The sequence below is a fragment of the Diadema antillarum genome, unplaced genomic scaffold (genome assembly GCF_040938485.1).
Source record: "Diadema antillarum isolate AM-2024a unplaced genomic scaffold, OU_Dant_1.0 seq00000817_RagTag, whole genome shotgun sequence".
Lineage (NCBI taxonomy): Eukaryota > Metazoa > Echinodermata > Echinoidea > Diadematoida > Diadematidae > Diadema > Diadema antillarum.
The window spans coordinates 445,169-469,426 of NW_027271695.1; the positions used below are offsets into that span (position 1 = coordinate 445,169).

Genomic DNA, 24,258 nt, shown 5'->3' on the forward strand with positions numbered 1-24,258 from the left:
CTGACCTCCGGTCACCTTACTTGACCCCTTTCCCTCGGATTACACGCAAGCGTGACCAACAACTACCACAACAACACCTATAAAATACGTACAAATACAGGATACTGCTTGCAAATCACTGCTCCCCGTTGGCTATTCCCCGGGCGCTTTGGGCAGAGATCGCTTTCAAATGAAAGTCTCTTCTTTTTCCTTGCCCTGACACAGATTCTCCTTTGCGACACCATCCCAACACTTGACTCCTGCTCCGCGCTGTCATATCTAATTAACGAGTACACATTTCCGTCAGGCGGTCCGTCCGTCCGTCTCCCCATCTCTGCCTTTTACAGCTCCTCAGGTACACACACAAACACACACGCGCGTATCTGTAGAATAGCACAATTGAAGCGCTTTTAGGACAGGGACGAGAAAAAAAAAAGGAAAAAAAGAAGAAGATATTTCATGTAGCGGGACAAGTGCTCCAAGCTCGATTAGAAATCCACGCGAGTGCTGTTTTGTCTGTTTATAAGCGCGGTATTAACGTGTTTCACAAAGTCTGATGGATTGTTCGTTTTCTCAGCACGTGAGTCGTTCCACTGATAGACCGATCGGCCGCCGGACCGGCTCCCGGTGAGAATCGGGCGAGCCTGCCGCCTCAGAGGGCCTCTCACTTCCAAGAACTGGCCTGGAAGATGGATAAGAAAACAAGAAACAAGTTGGTCAACTTGCAAGAAATTCAGTCTCAATAACAAAGTTTTATAGGCTGTATATCTTTCTGTCACCTAAATCAAATGGAACATGAACGTTTCATTTAATTTTTTGAAACTAAAAAGAAAACAACAATGAAATTACAAAGTTTATGCGAGTTTCACTGTCACTTCAAAACACTAAGCATACTACAAAGTATCAAAAGCTGAACACTGATTGAAAATCAAAAAATAATGCGACAGGGCACCCATCAAAATGTATGATACACCTCTATACAATGAAATCACACAATATTCATCACTTTGTTGGAAAAAAATAACAATGCTTCAACTCCATAAACACTAAGTCACCACAGGAAGCCATTCATTTTCATTCACCTAACCAATGCAAGAAGAATGACAGAAACTGTGTATAATTTTTTTTAATTACATTATGCAACCTGGATTTGTCCTTACCCTACTGTTGTTATGTCTTGTGCACTCGTAAGTAAAATAAAAATGAAACTGCTATTAGTTGTTCTCAGACACTCACCGTTTTTGTACTGGCTTGAACGCTGTCCTGAAGGGTGGGTCATCGGATGCATGTGATGGTGAATGTTTGCTTTCATCTGCACGAAAACAAAAAATAAATAAAAGATAGAAAGCGTAAAGTTAGCATGCTGGGGAAATAAAGACACGGATTACGGACATAAGTGGAGAAGTGCGTGTTGCCACAACACCAACAAACAAACAGTTGCGAGGCGGGAAGAAACAAGGCAACAAAGCAACAAAATGGCGGCGCGAAATGAGTGGTTTTTTTTTTCTTTCTCTCTGTACCAGGGTTAGATTAGGTGAGGCAAAATTCTCTATAGAGTACTGCCCTACATTTGGACATCATGTTACATTGTTTAGACGCAGTTGGTTTAAGGGACTCGAGAATTTCAGAAAACTGCGCCAGTCCTAAATGATAATTGCGAAAAGAAACGACAGGCAATATCTAATGAATAGGGCTTGGGGTGACTCAAGCAGGATTCTACAAACGCGACGAATGGCAACTAATATCTCTCGCTTAAGGATGTGACCTCATTTTTTTCTTTTTCTGTAAAAGCAATGATTCAAGGCCACTGGTACTGAAGAATAATATTGTCGGCAGTGGCGCTGGGAAGTAAGACACACTGTGCATTTCGATTCTTCGTTGCCGTGGCCTGCTAAGATTTCTCTCTCCTTTTCTTCTTCTCTCCTCGATCTCTCTTTCTCTCTGCAAGAATATCTATCTATTTATCTTTATCTAAATCTCTCCCTCTCTCTCTCTCTCCGTCTGTGTGTGTGTGTGTTTGTGTGTACGTGTGTGACCAGTGTTAGCTTTGGGGAGCCCAGTAGCTATTTTGGCATGCAGCTAAGTAAAATACAGAACACGAGTCCGCCTGATGATCTCCAAACGAGACGATTTGAGTTCCGATTGTGCGATTCGATCTCTCTTAATCGCTGCTCGCTGCTCTGGCGCAGTTGGGCAACTCTAGTTTCGTTGCCCGTACGCGTCGTATATAATAACGGAGAACAGGGCGTACTTGACATGGCTAATTACTGGGAATAAAACCCAGCCGTTTTCCAACGGGCGTAGATAGGAGAGAAGTATTAAGTTAGAAGTATGAGCGTCAGCCTGCGCCTTGAACGCTATCGACCGACAAGGGCCTAGTCTTGAAGCGAGTCGTTTGGATGTCTCGTTCGAAGAGGGTCTGAAAGCAAGCTGATTTAATTCCAACGCTCACGCTACAGAGAAGTTAGCTAACTGCGGACATTGATACTGGAAATGGAATTAAAATGAGAGCAAACCTTCGTCGTGTGTTTTTTTTTTATTTGCCAGGTAAGGAGTGAAAAGTGTTGGAGGCGATTCATGTATAAACCGGCGGTATCTGTTACACGGACTAGGGCAATACGCAGACAAACTGCTAGCATTATAGCCGGAATATTGAATCTTCGACATCAAAATGCGCAAGGGGTAAAAACACTCGTGATCACTCGATCCACTGTGTTCGACAATAATATGATCAGTTACTGCCGAGATAAATGCTAATTTGAATAAATTAATATGTGATTCGCTCGGCGAGGATAAACATTTATTCTGCTAATTCCTCCGCGCTCCCCGCACCGCGGGCGCACTGGCCGTTTGATGCGTAACTCGAGACATTTTTCGCGGAGCATGAATATCGTTAGGCATCGAGGACAACTTGGCGATGAGGCGAGGAAGACCGTGGTCGCTGGTTTGACAAGGCGCTTGACAAGATAGCTGACACCGCGTTTTACAAACGGGTTTACTCACTTGGAAAACAAGGCGAATAAAGGCAACCTCACACGTCTATTTGGTCAATAAAAGTGAGGGGGAAAAAGAAAGCGTGGAATGAAAAATTGTTGCGCCTTTGGGGATTTGGAAAACTAAGATGTCACTTGTTCCCCTCTCTCGCTGCATACTGAATACATCTTCTCACACAGTACCCGCTAAATTTCACGGCAAATTTGTCCAATAAAAGCCCCTCTCTGCAGCACTCATGACTGACATTTCAATTAGTCTATCTCAAGCGGTAACATTACTTGTCCACTGCCGCTCACCTATGAACGCGAGAAACCCATGGTGGGAGCTATATGAGTAGCCTTTGTCTATTCACTCTACACACACAATATTTTATCACTTTGTTGGAAATTAAGCTGAACATCAAGTCGTACCCGTCCATTCCTCAACGCATGGTTAGTCTTTAAATTCCGAGGCTAGAATTTATTCTATGACGTCATTAGAGAATATTAAGAATATAAACTTCAGACGCTTTGTGGGCCGCTTGAGCCTATACTCCTTTACCTATTCACTCTTCTCTGTTGATATCCTCAAGAGTGCTGTTCAGGTTAAACAATGAAAGTGATAGATGCGGTTTACATCCCTTTGATCTTAAAACAATGATGACATGCCATTTTCATAGAACAGAAATATATTGCTCTGCGATATCAAGAGTGCTGTAAGTATCCGACTCTACCCAAGTTAAAGACTCTTTCTCTCCAAAACAAAGATATGATCCAGCCAAGAACAAAAAACAAACAAACCCAAAAGTCCTCAGCCCAGGCAAGCCGATATAAGAACACTAGCCCTATGAAGATGCGGTGTGGGATACGCAGACGGAATTTCAGCTTTTCTTACATGATGAGATCATTGTTTCAGATGTGAATGGCGGTGGACTTTGATCAGGAATACAAATGAAAAGACACTGGAGTTGTAACATTTTTACAGGAAATGTAACGGGAAATATGATTACAATATGAAAAGTGTGGTAAAAAAAGCACAGCAACAAAGTCAAAACTTCGAGGTAATCACCTTGATCTAACACTTCACTGATTAACGTTCACACCCCATTTACACTCGAAAATAAAGACAGAGTAGGGAAACATGTGTAGGTAGGTACTCACTCTCTTTGTGGTGGTGGATGGATGCTAGAATGCCCGCCGATATCCCATTCTGGTGCACGGCAAACTCCTTGCTCATGGTGTAGCGGGCGTGGTGGGGCGTGGTAGCCAGGAGGGGAGCCTGGGCACTGCTAACAACACATGTGGGTGCGCCTTGTCCTTGGGGATGAGGGTGATGGTGGGAGACACTGGCGGCTAGCGTCAGTTGAGGATGAAGAGGGAAACCCGGAGGAAGGGGAATGCCGTGCAATTGTCCGTTGACCCAGTGTCTCAGGGTGTTCATTGGGGAATCGTAGGGGCTAGCGAAGGCTAGCGGGTGGCGTCCGTTCAAGCCGCCGTGAATGAGAGTCCTGGTCCGCTCGGGCGTCGACGACGTGGCGGTGTTGGCCAGGGACCAGATCTTGGGCTTGTTCTGCGGCACAGAGTTTGAGGATTTCTCGTGGTCGCTGGGCTCGTCCTGGATGGGACTGGTGCGATCGTGACTGGGCGAGGCCGAGCCACAGACCCGAACGGGGCTGGAGGGCCGGCTGAGCTGTAAACTGTCCGAACTATTGTCGCCAATGGTCGACTCGCGAGATGCACTGAGACGCAGGGGGTCCATGCCGTTCAGACCACTCAGACCGTGTCGATGACCAGCACTTAGCAGCTCTCCACTTCTCCTCCTGAAGTCATCGCTATTGTCTGAATCCTTGGTTCCTGTGGATGCAAGATTTGCATAGAAGATTATGTACTTCTAATTTCATTGATGTATCGTCTTTGGTATTCTGAAATTGTTTGGAAATTGAGCTGCATGACTAATTACCTTTGAAAACAAACTAATTCGTTACATAGAACTCATTTGCATTTCATCATATTATTTCAAAACAAACTTTAAGTCCAAAATTCAGACGACCGAAAAGAAATAAGATGATATTTGACCCCAGTATCATTTTCCACATAATTTGGAAAAGAATTTCAATGCTAACTCACCGGAATCCATCCGTTCGGCCATCGAATCGACGTCGCGTATGACCATGCCCAATCTTCCTGGCTCATGCAACCTCATCCTCACTTCGTCGTCGCGATGGTCACGGTGATCGTCATCCATGTCTTTTCCCAACAACCGCGAGTCACCGTCCAGTTTGGTGTCCAAATCGTCGCCGTCCACGTCGACGTCGATGTCCCGCGCATCGTCTTCGTCGTCACCAACCGAGTCGCAGTCGTCCTTGTCTTCGGAGGTGCCATCCCCACATCGGTTTCTCGGCGACCAGGTCATCTTGTTCTCTTTCTTCAACCTTCGCCTGGCGTTTGCAAACCACGTCGAGACCTTTATGGAGAGAAAGCGAGGTCACTGCATTTGTTGTATCCCAAAGACCCATATACTGTTGATTACATCTGTTTTACCATCCTATTGACTCCCCTCCACTCCAACATCACGGCAATGATTTCTCTTCTTTCTTTTTTTGCGCCAGAAATCTAATCACTTAACAATCTTAGCAGTTATCATTTTGGAATGTTTTGTTATCGATGGAATCCCATTTTCTTTGCTCATTTTTCCACAAATAAATTATATCTATTTCTGGTCAGTTTCCTTCTGTTTGCGTCAGTTATCATTTTGATACTTTTCTGTATCAGTTTTGTGTTCTCGAGTTACAATGTGCGCCGTTGTGTCAACAGTGCTCATCAGCTCGCACTCCGTTGTGTTAGAATGGCGGGACAATATCTTTTTGAGGATATGCAATTTAATACAACATCAGTACTCGATATAATTATCTTCATAATTTTCAGTAAAGCAATTCAACATCATTCTGTCCCAATATTCATCATCCAAAAGAGCGTACCGTCACTTCTAACTTCAAGCACATTCCCGCTCACAGATTGTATTTTGACATAAAGAAATTGATACTCGCTGTATATGTCACGCCCGGTTATACCTCAAAATAAAAATAAAAAATACAACAAATACAGAATCTGACACACGTGTTTCTCTCTCCTCGACATCCAGTTGAACTCTTCCCTTTTTGTCCTCTAAGTTTACCTTAATTTATTCAGGCCTTAACAAATTGACGTGCTGTGATGACAAGGCTACATTAATTGAATGATGCCACTGACACAACCGGGCGACGTTTTGTGCCCGTCTCAAATTAAAAATAAAACAAAATACTACCCCGTCTGCTTTCGGCCTTGGGTAACACTTGGCACAACCACGCCGTCTCTCGACAGAAAATGTCACGGATTTAATTATTTTCGGTTCCGCGTTCGATCATGAGCGAGATTAGCGTAACAAGTTCGCACTCTGGTCAATCAACGTAAATGTAAGCACTGATCGCATCCAATTATCAAATACACCATTATATTTGCACGCCTTTTAAAGCGTCAGAATAGCAGTATTGTTTTACTTTCTGCCCCCCCCCCATCTCTATCCATTCCACAAATATTAACTTCATTATCATTCATAATCATGTACATTACATATGTATGTAATCATATGTCTACAGGACTTTCGTCAGTTATCTTCATCTATATTTCCTTCTTAAATGCCAGAGAAATTAATGATCGTAGGGGAGAAGCAGTGAAATAAAGTGCAGAAACCAAAAAATGGTCATGCAGTTTTTGAACCTTTTTTTTTCATGGCATAGCTGTTTAAGCATCTTTGATTTAACATAAGTGAAAACGCTAAATGAATGTATGAATGAATAATTGTAATAATAATGGTCCTCATCATCATCATCTTCATCTTCATCATCATCATCCTAGTCATCATCATCCTCATAATGATAATAGCACAAGATGATAGCATAACGACTGAAAACAACGGTCGGCGCTGCTCACCTGTGTTAGGGTCATCTTCGTTATGATAGCCAGCATAATCTTCTCCCCCTTAGTCGGGTAGGGGTTCTTCCGGTGTTCGTACAACCACGCCTTCAACGTCGACGTGGTTTCCCTCGTGGCGTTCTTTCTCCTGGCGCCGTTCAGGTCCATGCCATATCTTCATCCGACAAGAGAACATATAGGAGAGAGAGAGAGAAACGGAAAAAAAAAAGAATGAAAAAATGAAGCTCTTGTTGCACATGAGAAAGAGAGATATCTGGCACAAAGTTCTGCTGATGATTAAAAGTACATATTTTCAAGATGGTGTCGTTGGCCGTTCTTCTCCCCTTCCGTTATTATCTCTTCCACATTCATGCATTGATGTCAGCGGGAGGGGATCTGAGCGTGACTGTGTGTCGCGGGAGTCGGAGATATCGACAAGCATTCGCGGTGGAACTGGCGCTTCTTTCTTTTTCTTCATTACATTGTTGCGTCTCAAGACATACTGCTGTATGCATGGGACCGACTGTTTGTTCGTCGATTATCACTGCTGCGCTCTACGTAGTCGTATTATAGAATCATGATATCACGAACGGAGAGTAGAAACATGGCGTAACATACGGAGATGATGCCACAGTAAGATCACAAAGTAGATATTATTTTGTGTTAAGAATGCATGCCGCGACAGTGCATGATGGTACAATATATTTTCGAAAGCCAAATAGAGCAGAAAATTTTCATGCACGCCCCAAAACTAAATAAGTGAAATCGCATTGTCATGCTGCCTTGACCTGATCATGGTCATCTTCCTCGTAACCCGAATGTAATTTTGTTCTAATAATGATAACAGCAACAACAACAACAATAATAATAACAATAATAATAATAATAATAATAATAATAATAATAATAATAATGATAATATTAATAATAATTATAATAATAATAATAACAATAATGATAATGATAACAATAATAATAATAATATTAATATTAATATTAATATCAATTAACAGTGCTTTGTCGCGCATAATACATAGTGCATATGTCCCCTGCGCGCAAGAAAAGAAAAAATCATACAAGAATATACAATTCCAGTTACAATGATGGTACTGAGCTTCATGTTTGTTTTCACTGGAAAAAGGGGGTTTTCAAAGCAGAAATGAATTTTCACTGTTTCACTGTCAGGCTCATATTATGTTCGTCCTAAATCATCTGTGATTCTAATCTCCCTCTCTTTCTTTCTAGTGCGATTATATATATTTTCACACGTGAATATATATACACAAAGAGATAAGATAGAGAGATGGATATTTGGCTATCTGTGTATCTGTACGCAAGTCTGCAACTTCCCCGTTAGAATCGACATCCCATCTTTCTCACTCGTCCTCCCATTGTTTAGAAATACACAAACTTGCGAAATTACACGTGTGAACACATTCAAATCTCGAGAGATGTATCAGGCGTCATATTTTCAGCCCCTCAAGTTAGCAAGTCTCTGCATCCTTCCTCTTTACCCTCTCTGGGTTCTCTAGCTCTCTCCCTCCATCTCTCTCTCTCTCTCTCTCTGTCTCTCCTTCACTCTCTCTTTCCACGTATTTATCTATCTTTCCATCTAGGTATATCTATAATATCTATCTATCTGTATGTCTATCTATCTGTCCATCTACCTGTATCTTTGTCATTATATTCATCTGTCTTTCACTCTCCCTCTCTCTCCATATATCTATCTTTCCATCCAGCTATATCTATCTGTTATATTACATCATATTCATCTGTCTATCTATCTGTCCCTCCATCCATTAATATCTAAGTCTTGCCATTATGTACATTCATATTATATATAACTTACTATCTCTATTTCTCTTCATCCCTATCTCTTTTTCCCAGTGCCTCGGCTTTTCTGCGCGATTCGCATGTAAATTGCTTACTCTGGTTACGGCATAACTCAATTTTGCGCAACGGCCATCTCAGGTCGTATCAATTAGACACAATTTTTTCCTCGTACGTTCGATAAAGATAGCTATTTCATGAATGGAAAGATATAGCTTGGTTTCGTCCAAGAAAGAGTGATTTTTTCCCCCGCGAATGAAAAATGGGACATTTTGATCAATGCCAGTCTGACGTTCGAATTTCGAGAGCCGGCTTTTGGGTTGCCCTGTAACAGAGTTTTGAGCGCCATTTATGAAGAGAAAGCGTCGTCGGAGTGATCTGATTCAGATGAGGACTGTGATAGCCTGTTTCGCACACCAGGCACTGATAATAATCCAAGCCAATATTGCACGAGAAATCGTTTATGGATTTTTGAGGAGGGGAGGAGTTCATAGGAAAGTGCGACCCCTGTTGAGAGCCTCTAAGAACGGAAATGAGGGAAAAAAAACATTTTTCCGCACGAGTCACAAAATGTCGAGCACATGAATGTCCAAAAAGGAGAGATGTAGTCTCCGCTCCTTGTTAGAAAAAAAAAAGAATACACGGACAAACTCGAATCTCATGCAGTGCAGACAAGCACTCGTCATTATATTTTTCTCTCCAAAGATGAATTTCATTTTGCGTATAATTGAGTTATGAGAGTACGAGATACTCAAGCATTTTATTCCCATGTATATATATATTTCTATTTTGTGTTCGTATACCAACAAGTCAAGAGGATATATCAAGATGATGCGAGGGGGCTTGCAAGAAGTGCATGTTTCATGACGCAAAGATGAAAGTACTTTTCCTCTGGCCCTCTTCCTCTTCGTGTTAGCTGTCGAAGAATGGAATGTTTCTGCGTGAGGAAACGTTCGCTAACTTGGTTGTACTTTCCGACTTCTCTGTACCCACTGCACTTTTCCCGCCGCGCACCGCAGCGCACCGCTTCCAAAAAGCGCAATTGGAAGTTACGGGGATATATACATATTTTTTTCCCTCTCTCTTTCCCGTGAGCTTATCAAACACGAGAATGGAATCAAATTAATTTCTCTTCTTGGTACACCAGTCGTGGTGTATGATTGCAGAGAACAGGCCGCTAATTCGAGTGTAACACAAAGCTACTCAGTGGTTACTAGGCTGGTATTGGAGCCGGGGACGCAGGGAACGCAATGAAACAACATCGGTGGGATCAAAGCAATGCTCAAAAGCCTGCATACACACAGGAAGAGTAAACCACCTTAGCCCTGCCATTCATGTCATTATGTACCCATTCAACGAGACCTTTTGTTGCAATTCCGAAAAAAAAAGAAAGAAAGGGAAAAAAAAGAACCCGGATTGTGAAAGACAAAGATAGGAGCAGAGAGATATAGAGGGGAAGGAAAAACATTTAAAAAATGAACGCGGCATTGACTTTGCATGCTTTCTTGTAATGTTACGTGGATGTTCCCAATTACGTCCAGATGACAGGATAAATGGAAACACTAAAAAGGGCGCGCCGCCATTTTTACGTGGAGTGCGTTCAAGTACGCCGAACAAACACAGAGATCATTCCGGCGTTTATTTTCGGAAGGACTAAAAAACTATTTCGGTGATGGTTTTGTTTATTCGCTTCATCTTTTTTTTTCTTATTCCTCTTTCACCGGAAAAACAAAATGGTAGCGTTTTTTTAAAGTATTTGATGCCTGTTGAAGTATTCAATGCATCATCATGAGTAATTGTGTATACCCGAATGCTTCCATAGGCCCAGGTGCACAACGTTTGTCGGGAGTGCAAACCTCAAAGGCAGTTCATCATCTAGCCCCACTGTGTCTCAATGGTGACTGCCGAATTTTTTTGGGTCGTCCTTTTTTTGTGTGTGTGACAGTTCATTTCAACTTTAGTTTTGTTTTTGTTGTTTCCTTGTTTTTGTTCACCGTCATCCTCCATGATTCTAATCCCGTCGCAATAAAGTATCGCCGTGACATTTGGGAGACAATCGCTTGCTTCCACATCATGGTTTCAAATCCTAGCGCGGAATCATAGTTGTCAACATACAGTTTGGAATTTGATTGCATCGCCATTTTTTTTCCTCCTCTTCTTTCCCCCTCCATCTCTTTCCCCGGTCAGAAGGGAGCCATTCTATCAAACTCGAACAACGAGTTCCAAGCAAGCTGTTTTAATCACGTCGACGGCAAATTAATTATAGTAGCAATAACATGAAGAACAGAAATGAAATTGTCGGGGTGACGTTTCAGAGAATAGAAATTATAGTTGACCTCAGCTTGCATAGATCTTTTTTTTTCAAGTGGAGATGCACGTATTTTTCGATGACCCCTATCTCAACCTGTCATTGTAACTGGCGAGTCAGGGATGGGCCATGGACGCCGGGCATCTCGCTGATTCACCGCTCTCTTAGTCGATGATGTAGCCATGTTTATATTCTCATTAAATGCGCATTAATCTTACAACCACAGCGAGAGGGAATGGAAGGGGGGGGGGGGAGGCCAATGCCTACACATTGGGCCATCCCTATATGCCAATCGTAGAACGTCCGCCCAGATAGAGATTAACAAAAGAAAGAGGAGGAAAAAAAAAAGCGCGCGCTCTCGATCACACAACAAATTCAATTACACGTACACTGATCTTTATGTTGACCCTTACTCGGATTAGGCGCAGAGAATTAAATCATTAACTACGAATCAGAATTACACGAGGAACTGATGAAAACTGATTTCCAATCGCTCTGTCTGCCTTTCACATGCTAATTGCTTTAAAATTGTTTCCACAAAAAAGGGGAAAAAATGTCAATGCAGAGCGAACTCTAGGGCGCACTGTAGTTGACCGCTGCACGAGCGTGTAATTGTTATTGACAGGTCGAAGCTATAACAATCAACCCGCTCGTATGGGGCTATTATAACGGTACGCTTCGATCAGTTGCGGGAGAAGAGCGTGTTGTGAAAAGTGCGAATATGCCATGTTTAACATTAAAAAAAAAATTGAGAGAAGAATGACAAAAAAGAAAAAAAAATCAAATCTCTAACACGTTGTCATATTGAGCATGTGCAAATAAGAAGAAAATAGATGAAAAGAACTATGGAAAATAAGGATATGAAGTTGACTCACCGATCGCCGTAGTACTGGTATGTGGCTGGGTCGTACGGGTAGCATTGCTGCTTGCTGGGCCGCCAGGGCAGCGGCGTAACCTTCAGGCGTTCCCTTCAGATCTGCATACGCAGAATTCTGTCGAAGGGAGGGGGTGGAGCGAAAACACATTTAAAGAAATTGCACTTATTTTGTTAATATTACACTTAAAACATATATCAAACTAATGAAAAAAAAAGTTGACTCAGTCGCTGTGACAATGGCCGATTATGACGTCATCAACGCACAGGGGTTAAATCTCAACACGAAAATATCTCTGGCGAGCTGTGTGATCAACTCACAAACAATTTGGACATTCTCAACTCGACTCGCGTCGTTTGAATTTGACCACACAAAATGAAATATGAATAAAATATTCGAGTTGTTAAATCGATCTTACAAATCCTGGATAGACGCGGACATTATTAATTTCATGTCCACTTTTTTATAGTCACACCAGCTGATTCTAAATAAAATATAGATATTATATAAAATATAATTATTTATATATTTTTGAAACCGTACATTCTTCAGTCATCAGGTTCGTGTGCTTTCCATGAAAAGATAATCATAATTAATCGTTATCCCTCCTAACTTCCGACAAAGAAGAAGAAGGGAAGAAAATAAAGAAGAGAGGAGCAGGTAGGCCTACTTGCAGACCTATATTGGAAGAAGGAAGTCTAGAGGGAGAGATGTGGGGAGAGAGAGAGAAAGAGAGAGAAGGAGCTAAGATACGGTTGATTACGTTTAAATGCACTATACCAAACTGCGGACACGATCATAAGTAAGATGATTATCTAAAATTTCGTTGCATCGAAAACTTGTTAAATATCAACTTGCAAATCAATATCAAAAGTGAGATGGCAACAGAACAGGCAGGAAAATGATTGGTTGCAGCTGCACTATCTGTTTATGGTATAATATAACATTAAAAAAATATGTTTCATATTTTAGATTGAGTAACAATTGTATCGGGTTTTATGAATATTTCTATGCAAGTTTGGACGTGATTATGTGAATCTTAAAAAGATTTCAAACGAAGTTAAACTCGCTTGAAAAGTTTGACTCCACTTGTATATCATTTTGTCAACTTAACACATTTATTAAATAATTATTATATACTAGTATATTTAATGTATGTGGGGGGGGGGGTACCGTCTATCTACGCCCCCCCCCCCCCCCCCCCATCGACACACACTCGCATGCAAATGATACAGTAACTGTTGGTTTTATTATTACCTGTGTGTTTGTTTGTGTTTCTTTTCATAATATTTCAACTACTCTAATGCAGTTGGTGAGTGTTGACTAGGCAAACAAAAGACAACTCGGTTTAGTCTTTGACCTTTCTAAAAGCTGTCATGAGAGGCAAAAAATAGAAGAAAAAAGCTGACAGAAAAAGCATCACGATGCTGAATGGAAAAGCAGGTCCCTAAAAAGGAAAATAACGACCAATTTCTCGTCGCATGGCGTGTCTACAAGATCTCTCCGATGTAACTTGAATAGCTTACAGAATCGTGATATTTCGAGCGCTCTTTTTAACCAATGCATCTCGCATTCAAACCAAACACAATTCTTCGGTCCAACAAATTTCTCGCGACAAAAAACAAGATATTGATTGGGAGAAAAAGAGGTGGAAAATTAACTCTTCAGCTTTTTGGAATCACTCCACTTTAGTGCACAACAACGACAAAGAGAATGGGTTATGACATAAAGTATAGTGTTTGTTGTTGGTCGTTTTTCATGTCTTTCGAATAAATAAGTGACATTTCAGCTATTTTAGGCATTCATTGAAAATGTCAAAGGGGGCAGCATAATAATAAGTAATGTCTCATTATTGCTCTAGAGTGTTTCACGTGGGTGGCATAGTACGGCAACTGACAAATAAACAAACGGGCAAGATCTCATCTTATGGTTCTACCCGTCTGACATGCATCAACTCTTTGTGTAGTCTGTCGTATGTACATAATATTACAAGAGCATAATTTTAATCTGTACTTTAAAACATGCACGTGATCGCGACTTGTTCTTACCAGGTGATACCGGGCATCAAACTCTTTTTATCTGAAATTACTCTTATAATGTCTTATGTAGTCTGACAGTCACATTTTTTGGTCGTTTTATTTTGCCTGCCTGCCTCCCCCCCCCCCCCCCCATTTAGTGCATGTTCTCTTACATTACTGTAACAAAAGATATACATTCATGAATCACTAATACAGCTAAATCTGGTTGATTCTTCGTGTATCTTCAAATGAAGACAGACATCTTGAGGTCCCCAGGTGACTAATTAGTCATTTAAACACGAAGTAAAGCTGTATAAAATGATTTAAAAAATAATAATAATCAACAACAACTTTTCCCTCATCCGCAACCTAATCTACATCTGTGCGAGACAAAAAAAAAACAACAAAAAACCACTGTCTAGATGAGCAAATCAATTGGCGCTAATTGGGGATGCATCTTCTTCTTTTTTCCTCATCTTTTTCATTTTTTGGGGCGAGCACTGTTGAAGAAGGGATGCCCCGCCAGGGAGGCAGGGAGGTAGGGAGCCGCGAGTGAGTGAGAGAGAGAGCCACTGCGAGCCGGTTTTCGAAGAGTAAATAATGCATAGCGATCGCCCGTCTATCGGAAATCGCACACATACACACATACATACACACACACACAATATACACACAATGTACTGAGAAGCGCCAAGATGCTGGACACACCGTCGCACCTATACCCACGCAGCTATTATAGGAGCCACCCGTGCATTTTCTACACCACCGTCATCAGAAGACAAAGGTTAATTGCAAAGACACTAGGAGCGAGGGGGAAAAAAATGAAACGTGAAAAAGGGTGAACCCTCTCAGCTAATTATTTCCTTTTCATTTTTCTCTTCCGTCCGGACAGACTCTCACAATTTCTTGTTTGCAATGAGTAAACACGTTTTCTTATTATTGCGCGCCCATGTGGGGTATTAATTTTCTTGTCAAAATGTCATCTTAGGAGAGGAAGAAGGCGTGATGTTCATACAACTTAAAAAAAATCGTTACAACAGAAGTGCATCTTGATAGAGGCAGATTCTTCGTCAACACACAAACAGTGCGCATGAATGCAAAACATGCACGTACTTGTCTTACAAACAACATTATCCCAAGGAATAGTTGTGTATACGTTTTAACCACTTCTTCGACAGATAACACATCCTCAATACTGATGAGTCAGCAGCATTCAGTCTGGTGCAAGTTGACACGTATAGACTACAAGATAAGATAATCACAATTTTGTAGAAGAGGGCCACAGTTACAATTAAGAAAAAAAAAGGAAGAAAACGGTAAGAAATGAGGCCCATCCTAAGTTGTCCCCCCCCCCCTTTTATGCAGTCGTCTATTAGAGCCCATGCCACCGAAGAATGTCCCTTGACCATCACACAGTCTCAGTTTCACAATATCCACCCCGAAAAAAAAGATTATAATTATATAGGCCTATGTGTGTGTATTGTTTTCATGATCTCAACTCCTTACGATTTCTCTTCACATTTCATATGCGTTGATCAATACTCATTGTGAAAGGAAATTATAAATTCAGGAGGATAACAAGAAACATAATTTCTTAGATGAAACAAAGAAACAGAAATCATCCAAGGACTCAAATAACCAAGTCACCTCCTAATCATAATATCTGCTTTCAATTTGGTCAAATTCATTTCTCATACTTGTATTCCCCCCTTACAGCGCTTATCACAGTTTATATATATTACTTTTCTTTTCTATCTTCCACACAGTAGGTGAACATTATAGAGGGTGAGATACTGCGGGAGTGTGGGGGGGGGGGGGGATGGGAAAGAGGAAAATATCAAATCGAGTTTACAGGCATTTGAGAGGTGCCGTGTAATCCAATAGCCATTTCGTGCGAAACTCGAAGCGATTACTGCTCATTAGCTCTTTTTTACTACAAGAACATCATTGTACCCAGAACGCATCCCCTCGTCACAATCTTGATTATTTCTTTCCTGTAGTTCCTACGGGTAGTTCAATTCCACGGAGACTGTCCCAGCATCAATATTGCAGAGCCATGAAGGATAACTTTAGTTCGTGTGTATTTTATGTTTGCTTTTGTGCTATAATATACCATGTTTTCAGCTATGGGCTGAATATATTGCAAAGCGATGCTTCAGCCGAGTTCGAGAATATCCACGTTGTGCATAGCTGGTGATTTTTATCTTAGCCCTAAATTACATAGATAGGTCACTGATAACCTCTTTCTTTTCAGTCGTAGTTGAGAGTAAAGAGAAATCGGTACCCCTTCTCCCGTCTTTCAATGTCTTTGGTGTTCTGGGTTACTTTAAAGTTGCTCAGTTGTTGAATTCAGACTTGCCATTAAGTTCAATCTATTCGTTCGTCTACAACTGTTTTACTCTGTTTGGAATATATGCTCATTCCTGCCATGAGAGTACAGATGCTCTGATATTTCTTATTACATTGTTTCCATACAAACGCCCATCTAATATCGCACTACACCCCAAATACTATAGTGTTGTATGTTCCCTTACACTCACCCTCCAACAATACGAATACTCACTATTATCATAGCTATTAGTAATATTACTTAGTCTAGTACTACTACTGCTACTACTACCAAGACTACTACTACTACTACTGGTACTACTACCACTACTACCACTACTACTACGACCACTACGACTACTACGACTACTAATACTATTACTACAACTACTACTATTACTACTACTACTACTACTACTACTACTACTACTACTACTACTACTACTACGACCACTGCGATTACTACTCATACTGTTAATGTTACTATTTCTGCTGCTACGCCTATTACAATGAAATCTACGATTACCACCACTTCTACTACAATTTTGATTCAACTTCTGCTCCACACTAGAATTGTACACCTCAGTACACCGAGTATCATTTAATAGTACAGGGGAAAGAGGAGATTATGTTCATCGAACAGTACTGATTTAAACTTGTAGTGTTTGATGCATGTGTCATCAAGAGACGCTTCAAATCTGATATATCTATCTTTAATCTATATAACCATATATATCTCTAAGAGATACGGATATATAGATATACCTCTCTTTCTCTCTATTTCTCAGTAAGTCCCATCCCATCTCTCTTTCCACTAACAAGCCCACCATGCAGAAAAGGCGGAATAATTCAACAGGCTCTGCAAATAAGACCAGTTCTTGTAGGGACTCGTGTGTACAATCCAACACAATGGGACGGCTATCTCCACCCATTGAGTTTGGGATCGCCCCTTTCATTCCCTTTCACTCGTCAACTTTACATCCCTCCCTCCTGCCCAGATAAAGAATTACGTTGTATCGACCAGTTTGCATCGTAAAGGTTTTGTTCTGCGTTAAAACGCTGAGCACACAATTATTTCCCTTAATACCTTAAAACCTATATGTATGGATTACAGACCCCCGTATAAGCAAGGAGAAGGAAAGAGAGAAAAAAAAATGGGGCGGCGGAAAGAGAACAAGCAATATTATGCATTGTCATGTATAGAAGCCACATTCAAAGCCATATACACAAACTAAAACGCTTGTCAGTATCGTCTTTAAATAGGCCCCACTTCAACTCCTTTTCTTTTCTTTTCTTTTCTTTTTCTCTCTCTCTGTTTTGACAACATGATTGGTATCATCGCAATTCGTAGTGTCCTAATTTCTGGATGCGTCACCATGAGGGGCTTACGGCATTGTTGAGGAGGTGATGATCCTACGTTTCTGTGAATCCCAACTGGTGGTAGCGATCGAGTAAATCCTGGAAGATTACACGCCTATATTGACTGCTCCATCATCCCTTCATATTCGTCATTTTCGGATTACAAGACAAAGTTGCTCACAGAGCAGAATTAGGGAGAACTCGAGCTTTCGGAACGCGAACACCCCCAACACAGTCTCTTGTTTTGAATTCGATGTATCCTGGCGCGTATCATTCTTTTCTACCAGTGAATGGCCCGTCATAATACATATCTGACCCTCTTCAGATATAATAAGGTCATATGATACATTATATCATAATAATGTATGAGTATATATATATATTCATATGTTTATATATGTGATGAAATATCTCAGCAATTACAATTATTAACGATGCTCTGTTATTGCCCGGGTCGTCTGAACGAAAACAAAACATGAAGACAGACAGCCCAGTCTAACAGACTCAACACGTTCAATAATTCAGCCACTCGCACGAAGCACAATCCGATCATCTTCATATCTGTTAGCAAACAATCAAGGCTTGAACGACATCGGGGATCACGGGCCCAATTGCCCCTAAACGTCGGCGAGAGAAAACTGTTTGTGACCGGCTTGGTCGAGATGTTAACGATGCGGGAGATCTTTCTAATCACTGCGAATGAGTGGGATTTCTCCATTCTCATCCCATCTCATCTCATCCCATCTCATCCTCCTCCCTCCTCCCCCATCTCTCCCTCTTTCTCTTCCTCTATCCCTCTGTCTCCTCATCTCGTTCCCGTGCTCCTATTTTTTACCCCTTTTCAAGAGGAGGATATTTGATGCCCGCGGCGCATCAAGGAGCCGCTGCCGACTCGTCTTCATTGGTTACCCCCCATCTTACGCGGCCGAGCCGCATCCACATCATGGCCCCCATTGAGGAGCTGAGAGGAAAGAGAGAACGGTGGGGGAAAGAAGTATACGAGATCCGCACGGAGAGAAAGGAGAGAGAAGGGGGCAAAGATCGCTGGTGTATCGCTCACCGAAACATCGGTGCAACCAGCATCAGAAAACATCATCGTCACCACATTAACTCATTCCATCTCAAAAGATAACTCAATAATCCTTTTAAGAATAACCCCTATTATCCACCTACATCTTTATATCTGTTTTACATACACCCCTCTCTCCCTCTCTCTCTATATCTTTCCTTCTCTCTCTTTCCATCTCTCCCTCTCTCCTCCTCTAAACGACCAAGTGTGTCGTGTCCAATAGCTCGGAGCATCGACTACGCATAATTCACAGATTTATTCACAAAACCACAATTTTTGTCCAAATTCTTTTTCCTTTTTTTTCCCGGTGGATGAGGGGGTCGTGGAGATGGGTTTGCCCTTCTGGTGGTGCATGAGTGCTGGTTCATGGTTTATACAGGAAAGCTGATCGTGATTCGGTCTAGGACTGCCTCACTACCCCTTTTGCTGTTCTTGTCAGGCATCAGTACTCATTACACCCATTTATTAAAATCTGTCTTGGAGAATTCAGGGCATCTCCATTTTCCCGCCTCGTCAATTTTAGCCCCCATCACCCCCCCCCCCCCCCAAAAAAAAAAGAAAGGGGGAAGGCAATGAGCAATTTGACTGATCTGGTGATCCTAAGTATCGATCATGTTCATCGACAAAGAGCGAAAATAACTCATGCATGGCTTCCTTCGGGGGGAAGAAGATTAATCAAAAAGGTCTTAACTAAAGATTTGACTGCGTCGTTCAAACGTTGACGCTGTCGCTGATCGTCCTATTATCGTAGTTGTTGCGTGGAGTTATTTTATAGGACCTCGTTAGGACACCGACTGGTTTCGATTGTGGTATCAAACTCAAGTCTTATGTACAGCTGTTCTACTTTTTAATGCTTTGTTTTTCTTTTCTTTCTGTCTCGTCGAACGCAATTGGTATCATTCAGCAAAGTAATGCCTAGACGAGAATGTATGATTGACCCTAATAGTGCCTTCAAAATGTCACATTTTTACATCACCAAGTGTATGATTGTGATGTTGTTATGTACGTGTGTGTGCGTGTGTATGTGTGTAATTGAATGGTGTGTGTGTGTCGTGTGCGTGTGTGTGTGTGTGTGTGTGTGTGTGTGTGTACTGTATATGGGGGGAGCTTTCTATGCAGGGAAAAAAAGAGAGAAAAAAAAAGGAGGGCGACCCTTGCAGGATAAAACTTATCGAAGAACTATGGTTGAAAGAGGAATTTTGCTAAGCATTAGTGCGAATCAGATCGGCTTATTGTATGTTCTGAGGTTAACCACATCTCTTTCACAATGCTGGTTCAATAGAACCTCCAGAATGCATTGCTGTTCCACTGGACAGACCATTATCCTTTCCCGCTCCGCAATCCTCCTTTACTATTATAAGACTCGTAACACGAATATTTCACTACTATGAGAATGACTATGATCACAGTGACGAAGAAAAATGGATAGAACTTGTTGCATTGGCTTACCAAGGGCGAGTAGAATGCAGAAGGGTCGGCGGTGAAGTGCACGTAGCCTTGCTCAGCGGCCGCTGCCGCGTACGGCGACGAGTAGAGCGCGGCTGGTAGACCGGAGACGCGAGCGGAGTGTAGCAGCGCCGCACGGCTGTCCAGCGGCGGGCAACACACCGCCTGTCCCGTGTGCGGATCGCTGACCACCGGGCGGCCGGATTCGCAGCACGTCGTGGCTGGAGCGGCGGCAGACATGAGTAACTGTTGGTGTATGCGTGTGTAGTGGTTTGGTGGCGAGTACGTGTGGAATCACAGTGCATTGTCGTGTGCAGTTGCGTGTGGAGTCGATTGGAAGAAGGAAAGAAAATGGTAGAGCATTAATTCAAGTTCAAGAATCTGACTGAAGTCACGTAGTCACACTGCTAAGCGACTCATCAAATTAATGATTCGTTTCAGTACAACAGTCATCTCTAATCTAACCGTGAAAAACTAAACATCACACCTCCAGAGCTGTAATTCTACTGGTTAATGGAGTACAGTCATAAGCCCCAATCATATCTCACCAAGATAAATATCATTTCTAGTTTGGTTGGTGCCGAGATGGTAGATTCGGATGGTGGTAAAACATAAAAACGGTGATTCACAATTCAGCATCGCAGATCAGTTTATTGCTGCGCGATGACTTACTTCACATCATAACAATAATCCTAGTGACAGATGCCATCTCGGCACATTCAAGCCCGCTTTAATACCAGCATTTTATTTTTCTATTATCAAAATTAGTCACTTGGTATCCAGTAGTGTTCAAGATGGAAAACTGTGCGACTGAAAAAAAGACCTAAAAAGCGAACCCATACAAGTTAAAGATTTTTCTCGATGGTGTCTTAATGGGAAGCGAATCTATAATGGGACTCCCCATGAGATCATTAGCATGGCACGAGCGTACACCCATCATAGCCGGGCTTAAAAAAAGGCTTTAACAAATTTTCTCACTCGAGTTCATCTCATGATATGCGGCAGGAGAACGGAAGGAAAAAAAAAAACTCTTACAGGAAAATTTCAGACCGTCATACAATAATGACAGAATAATTACACCTTCAAAAAAAAAGGAAAGAAATAAAGAAGAAACATATGAAGAAAGCATAGCTGTGGATATTACATTAAAACTGATGATTTCCGGATTTGATACTGTTGAACGATACAGCCTGTCATTTCATCAAAACGAACAAGCTGTTCACACATCACCTAAAGTAATTCCAAAAGAAAACGTCATTAAGTTTGCTTGGCTGACGAAAGAAAATTTGGTGAAAATGTGCTCTCATCATTTTTGCTGGTTGGCTGGTGCATGCTTGCAAAGGGGATGCTTTCCCTATCCCCAAGTTTGAAAAATTTCCATACTTGTCGTCATCTTTGGCACCCTTGTCAAATTGAAACTTAGTTCGTAAGACTAAGAGCATAAAAGAAAACACAAAGACAACACTCATCTATCAATTAACACCTGCATGGATTCATTGAAAAAAAAAAAAGCATGTTGACATGGTAGAACATAATTTTACTTAGCAGAATTTCTTGCCGTTTGACACTGTAAGTATCCAGACTAGAAATGGCGGATTGTGGTCATCGACAATTTACATAACCTTGCCCTACGTGCAACTCCCACTCCTGCGTTTAGATACGGGTTGTATGTGGATTTAAACTTTACTTCTTTTACTTCTATCTTGAAGGGGAAAAATAATAAGTAGGTAAGAAATAATCCTGAGTATCAATTGCACGTTTGGATTGCTATGTTTGGGGTTTGTAAAGTTTGATTTAATCAGGTAAGTGTTGCGGAATGAAACTTCAGCTTATCCAATTTAGGAGGCAATGCCCTATACGGCAGTACATTTTGAAGCAGCCAGTTCTCCGACCACACGCTGGCGGTGCGTGGAGCCGCACCGCGAGGGGACAACAATTAACACCGCTCCGCTCGGTGACTGCAGTTGGGAGCGTGTGCTCGCACTGGGGACATCGTACACATTTTGTTTACTGTTTTACTTTTGCCCAAAGAGACGGTCTCACCTGAACGAACTACTTGCCTATAGATTAACGTTCAACCTAAGTAGAATTTGCAAATTTTATTCAATTTCTCATGGAATAAGTTGCAATACATTTCATTGCAATTTTGTTGTCTTTAAGAATTTTCCCAAGAGCACCAAAGTCTTCCAAGAACTGGATGTTTGATTTTTTCTATACATTTTGCCCATGTCAAAGAATGCCTCTGGCGTACTTATGAACTCTCAATTATGAAAATTGAAATCCGTCAGCTTTGACAAATATTTAGCTGATTGTAATGAGTGCAGGGCAGCTTCATAGAAGGGTAGAATTGAACAGAGAATTGGACTGACTTGCAAAACATTTTGAGATCGAATCTCGAACTACTCACCTGAGAGGACGCTGGGTATGGAAATCCAAATTGTGGGTAGCTGGACATCTTCCAACTGGACAGTCTCTGAGGAGTTTGATCAGTGTTCCCAGAAAGAAAAGGATTGTTGCTGCCACAGATTGACGAATCTGGCAGCAACGTCGCAGAGATTAACAATCTAGTTGTCGAGGTACGAAGGTGATGACCAACATCAAAGAGGCATCGGCACTGTTTAGCCCTCTCCTATCTCTCTCCAGAGTGACGGGGGTATAAGATTCCAACTTACAGATTTCCAAAACAGAGTCAGGTCTGCGTACTGAGGCGGGAGAAATATATACACCCCAAGAGAGTGAAAAATGTTGCTGAAAAACTAAAACATAAAACACAGAGCCGGTGGAATTTCAGCAAAGAGCGAGTGTCCGAAACATATGCATATATCTTTCTATTTCAGGTGGAACAGATGAGAAGCTTGGGCGGAGACAGGTTCTCAGGTCGAGGCCCAAGAGGTTTGAAGAGATGGGATGTGCCGTCGATAGTTGGTGGAGGTGAAAGTGATGCGCTCCAGCCAAAAGGTGATTCAAGTTGTGAGTTCACTCTTGGGTAGCCAGTGGGCTATAAAGTCCAGAGACCCATCTACTGTGCACCGTGCAGTGGCGATAGACCCATACATCAAATTCCCTGTACGGTATACCACGCGTTGCCTTGTAAAACACTGTTTCGCTGCGTGTTGGCAAGTGTATAACATCGAAATGGTTTGAGGCAGCCCCCCGTCCCCACTCTTCCACGAGTTTTGTGTCAGCGTAGTGCGTCTCTAACCCCTTTAGACCCACGGGTCGCTTCCCCCTGTCTATGGGTAGCTTAGCGTGGCGGTATTACCCCTGTACACATACCACGCTTACACCAGGCAGCGATCCGTCGCCATACACGGGGGCTCGTGGGCCGAGCCACAGCAGCTCTTAAGTCCCGCCTAAAAAAGGTGACGTAGCCACTCAATCGCACTCCGGTAGCCAATGGAGCGTGCTCTTAGACCTTAAGCAGACACTTATTGCGCTACGTCACACTGATTGACGGCAGGCCAATGTCTCGCCGGTAGTTATTCGCGAACGAGAATTAGGTTTTTCCCCTTTCGCGAAATTATACTGCCATCGCAGAGCGAGGCGGAGAGAAAATATTAGATTGTTGAAAATTGGCATTTTATCGCGACCGTAGCCTCTCGCGATCGATAGGGAGTCTTACCGATGCGGATGATTTTGCCGAACTCTGCGACATCACACGCACACGAGCAGAAGACCTTAGTTACAAGCTGTCGAAGTACTTCCAAGAGTATACAATTTCGCGTTGAAAGTACTTTCATATTTCTGAGGCAGAATGCATGAATAACTTTAACAGAATCTGAACAAATACACACATTTTTGTTAGAACTAGATAGTTTTGAGATAGTGAAGCTGACTACAACCGAGATGAAGAACTCAATGGCAAGAACAAAATAGTGTAGTCAAGTGTCTGTGTTCCTTTGTAAAACTGCCAATCAATCACTTGAATAACCTTTAAAGCAAAACTCATATAGTTTGTTGAGAGTGAGAGGGAGAGAGAGGAAAAAATCAGTTACATTTTGCAGGGGAAATATTAATATATTCTTATCTTTCTTTTTCTCTATGTTCTAAAATCTCTCTTCAAATATAGATCGCAGACCACGAGCGGAGTACAATTTGATGATGCAACCAATGAGAAGCTCAG

At 41.9% G+C, this 24,258-nt stretch overlaps 1 pseudogene; it reads right to left on the reverse strand.

Annotated features, from left to right (window-relative positions):
• On the reverse strand, positions 1-23,434 carry LOC139739762 (uncharacterized; annotated as a pseudogene).
• Positions 23,435-24,258: the final 824 nt, after the last annotated feature.